The sequence below is a fragment of the Phocoena phocoena genome, chromosome 2 (assembly GCF_963924675.1).
Source record: "Phocoena phocoena chromosome 2, mPhoPho1.1, whole genome shotgun sequence".
Classification (NCBI taxonomy): domain Eukaryota; kingdom Metazoa; phylum Chordata; class Mammalia; order Artiodactyla; family Phocoenidae; genus Phocoena; species Phocoena phocoena.
The window spans coordinates 84593954-84604363 of record NC_089220.1 but is presented as its reverse complement, the minus strand read 5'-3'; positions in this window follow the sequence as shown (position 1 = coordinate 84604363).

The following is a 10410-nucleotide window of genomic DNA, read 5'->3' as shown; positions in this document are numbered from 1 at the left end:
TCATTCAAAAAATGTTTTTGCAACACCGAGTGACACACATTTCTAAGTTAATCCTTTGAGTAAAGTGTAATTTAATTAGTTGGGGGGAATGTGGGGTGTGTTTCAGTCACTCTCAGATATTTTGAATTTATTTTTCAAGTGAAAAATTAATATATGCCCGTTGTGAATAAGAAATCCAAATACCGAAGTGTATAAAGTAAAAAGGTAGCCCTCATCCTCATTCTCCTTCTCTCCTTAACTCTTTTTTTAAAAAGTATTGATTGATTGATTTGCCTGTGTTCCGTCTTAGTTGTGGTGCGTGGGCTTCTCTCTAGTTGTGGTGAATGGGCTCCAGAGCACATGGGCTCAGTAGTTGTGACATGAGGCTTAGTTGCCCCACGGCATGTGGGATCTTAGTTCCCTGACCGGGGATCGAACCTGCGTCCCCTGCATTGGAAGGCAGATTCTTAACCACTGGACCACGAAGGAAGTCCCTCTCCTTAACTCTTTTTTTAAAAAAAATATTTATTTATTTATTTATGGCTGTGTTGGGTCTTTGTTGCTGCTCACAGGCTTTACTCTAGTTGCAGTGAGCGGGGGCCACTCTTCATTGCAGTGCGCAGGCTTCTCACTGCGGTGGCTTCTCCTGTTGCAGAGCACGGGCTCTAGGAGCGCGGGCTTCAGTAGCTGTGGCTCGCGGGCGCTAGAGCACAGGCTCAGTAGTTGTGGCGCACAGGCTTAGTTTCACGGCAGTATGTGGGGTCTTCCCGGACCAGGGCTCGAACCCCTGTCCCCTGCATTAGCAGGTGGATGCTTAACCACTGCGCCACCAGGGAAGCCCCCTCTCCTTAACTCTTAAGACCAGTTTGGTGTGTATTGTTCCAGACCTTTGGGGGAGCACATGTAAACACACCCCAAAAACAGGATTGGGCAACATGTATTATCTTGTAACGTGACCTCTCCCAGTAGTGTTAGACTGGCTTGATTGCCAGGCCAAGGTGGCACAAAGGAGTCTGAGAAAATGCTGCGTGTAACTACAAGGTAATGTCTATCCCCATAGGCCTGAGCTCCGTGACTAAGTTGTATATGCTGTACATGTTGAACACTTATTAAATGGGAAACCTGCGGGTTTTTTTGTATTTGATTGTTCCCTCCTGGTGAGTGAGAATTGATTTTAAGATGTTGAAAGTCAGCTCTCTCTCAGTATAGCTCCATGGTTCATAACCTTTTCCTACCTCAGCACACATAACAGATGCTGTGTGCAGTTGATACACACATAACCCGAAGTGTCCTCTGTACTCAAAAAAGCACTCAGGAAAAGCATGTCAGAGTGCCAGGAAGTGAAAGGGATGCTGCCACAGGGATAACCTTATATCTTTAAAATTACTTTTATAAGGGACTTTGCTGGCAGTCCAGTGTTCGGGACTCTGCACTTCCACTGCAGGGGGTGTGGGTTAAATTTCTGGTCAGGGAACTAAGATCCCGAAGCTGCTCGGTTAAAAACAGAAACAGAAACAAAAACAACAACAAAAAACATTCAATTGAGCAACTGCTCTGTGCCAGGCACTGAACCAGGTGCTGAGGAAACAAAGGTGAACAAGACAATCTAGTACAGCATTCTTGAACTTTACTGAGAAGCAACTAGGAGCTTATTAAAATGCAGAGTCTGTTTCAGTAGGTGAGACCAAGGAATTTGCATTTTTAACAGATACCCATGGTGATTTCCTCAAGAGTATGGGATGGTCTCATTTTATTTATTTATTTGGCTGCACCGGGTCTTAGTTGCCGCATGCGGGACCTTCGTTGAGGCACACGGAATCTTTAGTTGCCACATGTGCGAGCTAGTTCCCTGACCAGGGATCGAACCTGGGCCCCCTGCATTGGGAGCATGGAGTCTTAGTCACTGGACCACCAGGAAAGTCCCGGGATGGTCTCATCTTGAAAAACACTGGTCTCGACACAGAGAAGCCCCAAAATTACATTAGGGGTTCAAGATCAGGGACTATTTTTATCCTTGATATTTCCTGAAATAAGCAGCACATGCGTATTATCATGTGCTGAAGTTAGAGTGACCCTCTGACAATGACTCAGGAAGATTTAAATGCAGAAGAATGCAGACTTATATAAACGAGTTGTCTGTCAATATGTAGGAGTTTTCGGAAGATTCCAAATAATTAACATCCTCACTTGACAAATATTGAGTGCGTAGTTTGTCCCAGGTACTGGTGGGCATTCCCTTCTGTCTAAATCTCCTCCTATGCCTTATATTCTGCTACTTCTATTTCTCTGAACCATTATTCTATTTATTATTGCCCTTTCCTGTGTCTTCAAGCTCTCTTTTTCTGCTGGATCCTTCCTTTTAACACATCTCTTTTGTCTGAAAAGTAAAAATTCTTTGACCTTGTGTCTCCTCTAGTTATAATTATGTTCTATTTTCTTCCTCACAACCCCATCACTTAGGATGCTTTTGGCTGCAAGTGACAGAAAACTCAATACACATTGGCTTAAACCAAAGCATCTATTGGCTTATGTGACTGAAAAGTCCAGAAGCATGTCTGGCTTTAAGCAACACTTGATGCAGTAGCTCAAATGATGTCTGAAGGAGCCTAGTCCCTTTGTGTTCTTCGCTCTACTTTAATCCTTGGTGTCCCATCCCATTCACCCCTGGCAGTTTTAAGTTCTCTCCTCATGGTTGCAAAATAGCTCAAATCCTCCCACCACCTTACCCAGGGAAAGATAGAGGATCTCACTGAGGAACCTCCAGGGAAGAGAGAGGAAGCTGTTTCTTCCTAGAAGGCCACAGTACTCCTTGGCACTGACCGAATGAGTTGTCAATTTCTGAACCAATCCCTGGGAACAAGGGTTGGGCTGTGCTGATTGGATTGAGCCAGTTAGGGCAACCCTTGGAGCTGGATTTGGAGTTAATCCCACCCAAATCATGTGGCTGAGAATGGAGGAGGGGTGGTTTTCCAAACAATATTTGGGGACCCAGTACTGGAAGGAGAGGAAATGCTGCTTAGCAATCAATAACAGAGACTCACTATAGGAGCCATGCTTCTGAAAATATAGTCCATGGTCATAGTCGAATGCTCTCATCTTCCATCTATTCTTTTTTTAAAAAATAAATTTACAGGGATGACTATTTATTTATTTATATAGGCTGCACCGTGTGGCATGCAGGATCTTAGTTCCCCGACCAGGGATCAAACCCCTGCCCCCTTTGTTGGAAGCTCAGAGTCTTAACCGCTGGACCACCAGGGAAGTCCCCTCTGTCTATTCTTTAGCCCTGATCCTGGGAAAAAAATTGCGCTTCATGCCCACATCATTAAATACTACCAAATCCATTGTTCCTTCTAGGTTCTTACCTTGTTTGACTTCTCTGTATCATTTGACACTATTGATGACTCCTCTCTTGACTCCCTTGGCTTATGTGATGCCTCTTTGTCTAGGTTCTACTCTTGCTTCTCTGACCACTCTTTCTCAGGCTTCGTCCCTTGAGTGTTGGTTTTCCATTTTAGGCCCTTTTCTCTTGTCGATCTGCAAACTCTGTTGTATCTGGCCCATTGCCCAGCATGATGTCTGGCACATATTAACACTCAAACAATATACTAAACAAATGAACAAATGAATGAATGGGTATTCACTTAGGCTTGAACTCCACTCTGCTAATATAATTCCCAACACTATATAATCAGCTGATTCTGCTCTCCAGGTCTCCATATATGTCAACAGGCTTACTGCACACCCCCTACCAGATGACCCACAAGTGCCTCGGATTAACGTGTGTAAACTACCCTCCTTATCCTTATCTTTAAACCTGTTCCTCCTCTTTTACTCACTCTACTAATTGATGGGGTCACTGTCCACCCAGTTATCCAAAACGGCTTCCTGGTATCTTTCCTCATACCTCCCTCAAACACTTCCTAAACCTTCTGACTCTACCTCCTTAGTACATCTCACTATCTTCTTCATCCACGCCCACTGCTACCACCCTGACTTACGTTACATTAGTCTCCTTACCTTTTCCTCAGCCTCTACACCATCATCCATCTCTTAAAGCCATTATGACTTGTTCTTAGAGAACATTTTTAAAAGTCATATCTTATTTGTATTTCTCCTTTCAATGAGCACCCCTTTGTCTACAGGATAGAGTTCAAACTCTTGGGCTTGGTGTGAAATATGATTTGTGATGCTGTCTGGCCCAGACCACTCTTCAAAAATGTTTTTCATACTATGAGTGGTGACCTGTTTGCAAGTCATGAAATCAATTTAGTGGGTCACATGTAACATTTAAAAAAGTGTAATATATAGAATTGAAACTATGAGAGTGTATTACTTAGATTATTCAAGTATTATGTTTTGTTTATATATTACATAAGTGAGGATAGGATAGCTTTTGCTGCAGTAACAAATAACACCCAAATCTCTGTGGCTTAACACAGCAAAGCTTATTTTTCACTCATGCAAAGTCTACTGTGAATCTCAGAAATGCTCTAGGGCAGCTGTCCTCTTCTTGTTGGATTAGCAATTAAGGGTGGGGAATCCCCTGGCGGTCCAGTGGTTAGGACTCCGTGCTTCCACTGCAGGGGTCACAGGTTCGATCCTTGGTTGGGGAACTAAGATCCCACATGCTGCGCAGTGCAGTCAAAAAAACAAAACAAAAAAAGCAATGCAGGGTGTTTCAATTCTGTGGTACATCCAGCTCAGTACATGCTTTCACAATCACTGTGGTGGGGAAGAGAACATTGGATGGTCTTGAACCTGAAATGAAATGTTTTGGCCAGAAATTGGTAAGTGTCACTTCTGCTCATAATTCACTAGCCAGAGTAGTCATATGACTGCCTAATAGCCAGGAGGCAGAGAAATATAATCCTCCAATATGCCCAGAGGGATAGAAGAACTGGATGTTTGTGGGCCCTGGAAAATTCCACCATATTAATATGTATGTATGTATTGGGTCATAATAAATTACATTTCTTACTGTGGGTCACAGTAAAAAAAATAATTGAGAAACTGCTCTATTGCTTCCTTTTCCCTCTGCCCTCACTATACCCTATGATCCAAAGGAGTGCATAGAGATATAGGACCTACATTCAGAGGCCAGTTCTACCACTTCCCTGCTTCTGTGAACTTGTTCAAGTCACCTAACCTCTCTGAGCTTCATTCACTTAAGAGGTATCAGAGGGAAATAACATTTGTCTTGTAAGATTGTGGTAAGATGTAAGAGACATGATATGGTAAATGTCTGGCCCTAGGCTTGACTCTGTGTGTGAATTTAGTCCCTGGAAATTGTCAGCATTCTGCCAAACAGAACTCCTTTTTTCAGATACATGATCTCTTTCATAACCCCGTGCATTTGGACATGCATGCTGCCTCACCTGGATTGCCTTTTCCCTTCTCATCTGTCTGTTAAGTGCTTTATCCTTTAGTACTCAGCTCAGTTTCCACTAGGAACTACTCCATGACTCAGATGAGCAGATATGATACAGAGTAGTGGATAATGGGCATGTATCCTGGAGAGAACCAACAAACATAGTTTGAATCCCAGTTCCACCACTTCACCAGCTATGACAAGCCTGTGACTAGCAAGTTATTTAACATCTGTTAGATTCAGTTTTCTCGCCTGTGAAATAGGCATAATATTAGTACCTACTTCATAGGATGTTGTGAGAATTAAAAGAGAAATTGCCTCAAAAGTGTTAGGCTCGGTGCCTGGCCCATCACACCCTTCTTTGGGCCACCCTGTACCTAGTAACTCCCTCTACTATAATTCCTCTCACTCTGTGCTGCCATTTTTTATTTGACACCATGCCATGCACTAGACTGTGGACTTGTTGAGCACTGTCCCAGAGTTCAACAATAATAGATAGCTTTTGGGGCTTCCCTGGTGGCACAGTGGTTGAGAACTCGCCTGCCAATTCAGGGGACATGGTTTCGAGCCCTGGTCCGGGGGGATCCCACATGCCACGGAGCAACTAAGCCCGTGCGCCACAACTACTGAACCTGCACTCTAGAGCCCGTGTGCCACAACTACTGAAGCCCGCGTGCCACAACTACTGAAACCCGTGCGCCTAGAGCCCGTGCCCTGCAACAAGAGAAGCCACCACAATGAGAAGCCTGCGCACCTCAACAAAGAGTAGCCCCCGGTCGCCGCAACTAGAGAAAGCCCGCGTGCAGCAATGAGGACCCAACACAGCCAAAAATAAGTAAATTTATTTAAAAAAGAAAAGCTTAAGTACTAAATCTTGAGGAAGCCCACATTTAGGGGATGGGGGAGAGAAGATGCAGAATAATGCCCGACTGGTTGAAACCACCCAAGCCAGTATTACCTGACTCTTCTGATGGTTTAATCTGTGACAAAATTTATACTTGAGTTATATATTTCCCATATGATGTTTAGTAATCTCTGGCTTTCACATGCTGACCCATTCAGGAGTAATTCAGGGTTCTTGCACCATTATTTAGGACCACACTGTCCCATATCGCAGCCACTAGCCACATGCGGCTATTTAAACTTAATTAAAATAAATAAAACTAAAAATTCAATTCCTCATTTCAAGTGTTTAACAGCCACATGTAGTTGAGGTCTACCATATTGGACAGCGTTGATAGGGGACATTTCCATCATCACAGAAAGTTCAGTGAGTTTAGGAAGTCCCTGCCTATTTGTCTGTCTTTCCTGTTGGGTCTACCTGGATGTGTTGTCATCGTTGTTTGCTGTTGGCCACACTCTTGTGCGAGATCTTAGTTTCCTGACGAAGGATGGAACCTGCGCCCCCTGCAATGGAAGCGTGGAGTCCTAACCACTGGATGGCCAGGGAAGTCCCTGGGGGTATGTGTGTGTGTTGGTTTTTTTTAAATCTTTATTGAGGTATAACTGATTTACAATGTTGTGTTAGTTTCAGGTGTACAGCATAGTGAATCTGTTATACAGATACATATATCCACTCTTTTTAAGATTCTTTTCCTATATAGGCCATTCCAGAGTAATGAGTAGAGTTCCCTGTACTACACAGTAGGTCCTTATTAGTTACCTGGATGTGTTATTTTTACTAAAAAAGAAACATGACCCAAAATTAGTCAAGCTGTACACTTACAGATAGTGGTACAAAGTGGGATATTATTTAGGATTAGAGTCACCTGTGGATGATAAACTCTAATTAGCAGTATTAATAGGAAAAAAAAAAGCTTACTTTTCATGTTAGAGCCCAGATATAGGCGATCCACGGCTGTTTTGGCTGCTCTGATTCACAAAGTCCTCAAGGTCCCAGGCTCCTTCTAGCTTTCTACTACTTCTGCAGGAGCTTGCCCTCATCCTCCTGGTCCAGGATGGGGTTCTGTCATGACAGGTTCTAAGCAGTAATATGAAAGCAAAGGGGAAGGATGGAGAGGACACCTGTCAACTTTTTTTTTTTTTTTTTTTTTTTTTTGCGGTACGCGGGCCTCTCACTGTTGTGGCCTCTCCCGTAGCAGAGCACAGGCTCTGGACGTGCAGGCCCAGCGGCCATGGCTCACGGGCCTAGCCGCTCTGTGGCATGTGGGATCTTCCCGGACCGGGCCACGAACCCGCGTCCCCTGTATCGGCAGGCGGACTCTCAACCACTGCGCCACCAGGGAAGCCCCCACCTGTCAACTTTTTTAAGGAAAGCTCTTAGCCACTATCACATAACATTCCCACTTTCATTGGTAGCTGCAAATGGGAAATGTAAACTTTATTTATGGGCCCAGCTAAATATTCTATTACAATGAAACAAAGGAAGAACAAATATCAGGAAACAATGAGTAGTTTCCCTCTTAGGGCTCAACTCCAGAAAACAACTACCAGTTAGGAAATGTCAATCAGAAACTGAAGCTATTAAGTTTGTCCAAATCTTGCACCCTGGCAAGTGAAAAATAAATTTTCTCCTAGGTTTAAGCAAAAGCAATTCAGGTTGAGGAGATATGTAATGCTGTGGCAGACACGGTGGATCTTTCCCAAATCTAAGTCAGGAAGGGACAGTGATAGAGCCACCTGGATTGTGATTGTAATTGTAAAGGAGGATAAAATCACCTCGGTCTGAAGGGATTGTCGCTGCTCATATATTGATGGGGGGTGGATTGGGGTTTACCTACCTGGAGTCAACTAAGACAAGAGCCACAGAAAAAGAACATGTCTGTGTTTATATACTGATTAAAGTGGCGTCATAAAATGTCTGGTCTCAGAACAGCAGATAGAAATATCCCCAAAGGAAGAATAGACAATACCTGTTGTTTAAAGGACAGTTTGCTTGAGCACTGCCAGCTGTTTCTAATTATGTGACCCTCCTCACCCACTGGTCTGTGTCTGGCCTGGAGGGTGGGTTTCCCAACCAGGAGGGACTGTCCTGGGTAGGTGGTCTTGGGTCTCAAATCAGACCCATTTTCTGTTGTCAATTAATAAATGGACATTCTGGTTTGTCATTTCTCCTCCTATGAAGTTGCTTGTCATAAAGTAATCCTCTGAGTAAACAGATAAAATCGAGTTCCTGGATTAGCACAGCAGGGAACTAACCCTGGATCTGTAGGGTTACAGATGACCTCAAACTCCCACCAGGTAATCTCTTTTTTTGAAATCATTTATTTCCTTTGCCTCAAACTCTGAAAGGACTCCATCAAGAGGTGAAATTGCTGAATCATATTTGCTTCTTGCCCTATTACAATATTCTTTGCTCGACTGTGTCACTACAGCCCTTCTAAAATGTTTTCATGAAATTTGTCTTCTGTTTGGCCTCTTGAGGCAGTGCCCATTCTGTCTAAATTTGTGCAGGTTACTGTCATATATATTTTAACGTATATGACAAAAATCACTACCTTCAAGGGTCTTACTCTCTGTTGAAAAGCCTTGTATACGTAAAACAATGAGAAAGCAGTTTAGTCATGTTTGTAATCTAGTTTTCACTTGAACACAAGTAATTGCCAGTGTTACAGCATAAAGAATAAATATTATAGGATGTCAGAAGGAGAGCAATCATTTTGAGATGGAGGCATTAGGGCAAGTTTTTAAGGAGAACATGGAATTTAAGGTGTGTTCTTAATAGGTGGATTCTATGTATCAATTAAGACCTATTGGTTGCAAGTGATAGAAACCCAACTCAGATAAATTTAGGTAAAAAAATGTATTGGTGCTTAGAAGTCAAGGAAAAGACTAAACAACCATGCAGCTGGGCCTCTAGAACTAGCAGTATACATGCTGACTGGATCTTCTTTTATCCTTTCATTTCTGTCTCTCTTAGCACCTTGATTTTATTTTCTCTTTCCATAAACCAATTTTCTTCACAATATCCCCAGGCTGCTCAGGAGCTCCACCGGAACCACCAGGGGTTAAAAGCTCTTTTTTCCAGTTTTAGTTCAGAAAGTCCCTGGTAATAACCGATTGGCCCAGTAGTGAGCAGGTTTCTACCACTGGACCAGTCAGCTGAAGTCAGGGCGTGGGGATGGGGAAGTCATGTAGACACTTGAGACCAAACGCGTGGGATGTGGAAAAGAGGAATACTGAGCAGAGAAAACATTAACTCCATTATGAGGAGGAATGAGTGTGGTTTAGGCAGGTAACACCTTGGATGATGTTGGGCTGCACCCCACAAGCCCAGCTCCAAAGAGAAGAAAGAGCCTGGAAACAGTGACAGAGACATCAAGGGATTATTGGATAGGAGGTCTGAAGCAAAAGGTCCTGGAGTGACACCCCACCAAGGGCGGCAGACAGAACATAGCAACAATCTTTGATAGTTGCGGGGAGAAGGAGGCTACCATTGACGAGGGGGGGGGGGAGTTGACGTCAGGTGGGGTTCATCAGTTACCAGGGGCTAATTAACCCTATACTTAAGAGGATTGGATAGTCATGTGAGTGAAGCAGGGACTTGTGGCAGGGTCTGTGCAGAGAGCTTGAGTGTCCTGGCCATACAGACGAGAAATTGAGGATAAGTATGAGTAGTATAGATGGATTAGGAGATTATGGAGGGTTTAGAATTGATGCAGTGGCACGTCTGGAAGCCAAAGGAATTTTGTGTTTATCTCTGGGTGATTTTTAAATGAAAATAGACAAACTGTTGTGTCCAGAAGCAGATTGAATGTAAATTGCATAGGTCAGTAACTATTGGGGTTTCACTTGATTTGGAAAGGAGTGAAATATCAAAGATGGCAACAAAACAAAACAGAACAAACAAACAGGATTCAAGGTCAGTGAGAGGAGGTTTCAAGGAGAGAAGCCAAGGATAGCCAAGAATCTTCAGCTTAGAAGGATCTAGGCATTTACAGAAACAGGGAGGATGAGAAGAGGAGTTAATATGGGTAAATGTGATACGTTCTGTTTTAAACAAATCACATTTGAGATGCTAGTGGTATATCCCACAACTGAAGCTGCTATCAAGAAATTGGAAATATATGCTGGTGTTTAGGGGAAGAGATTATCTGATT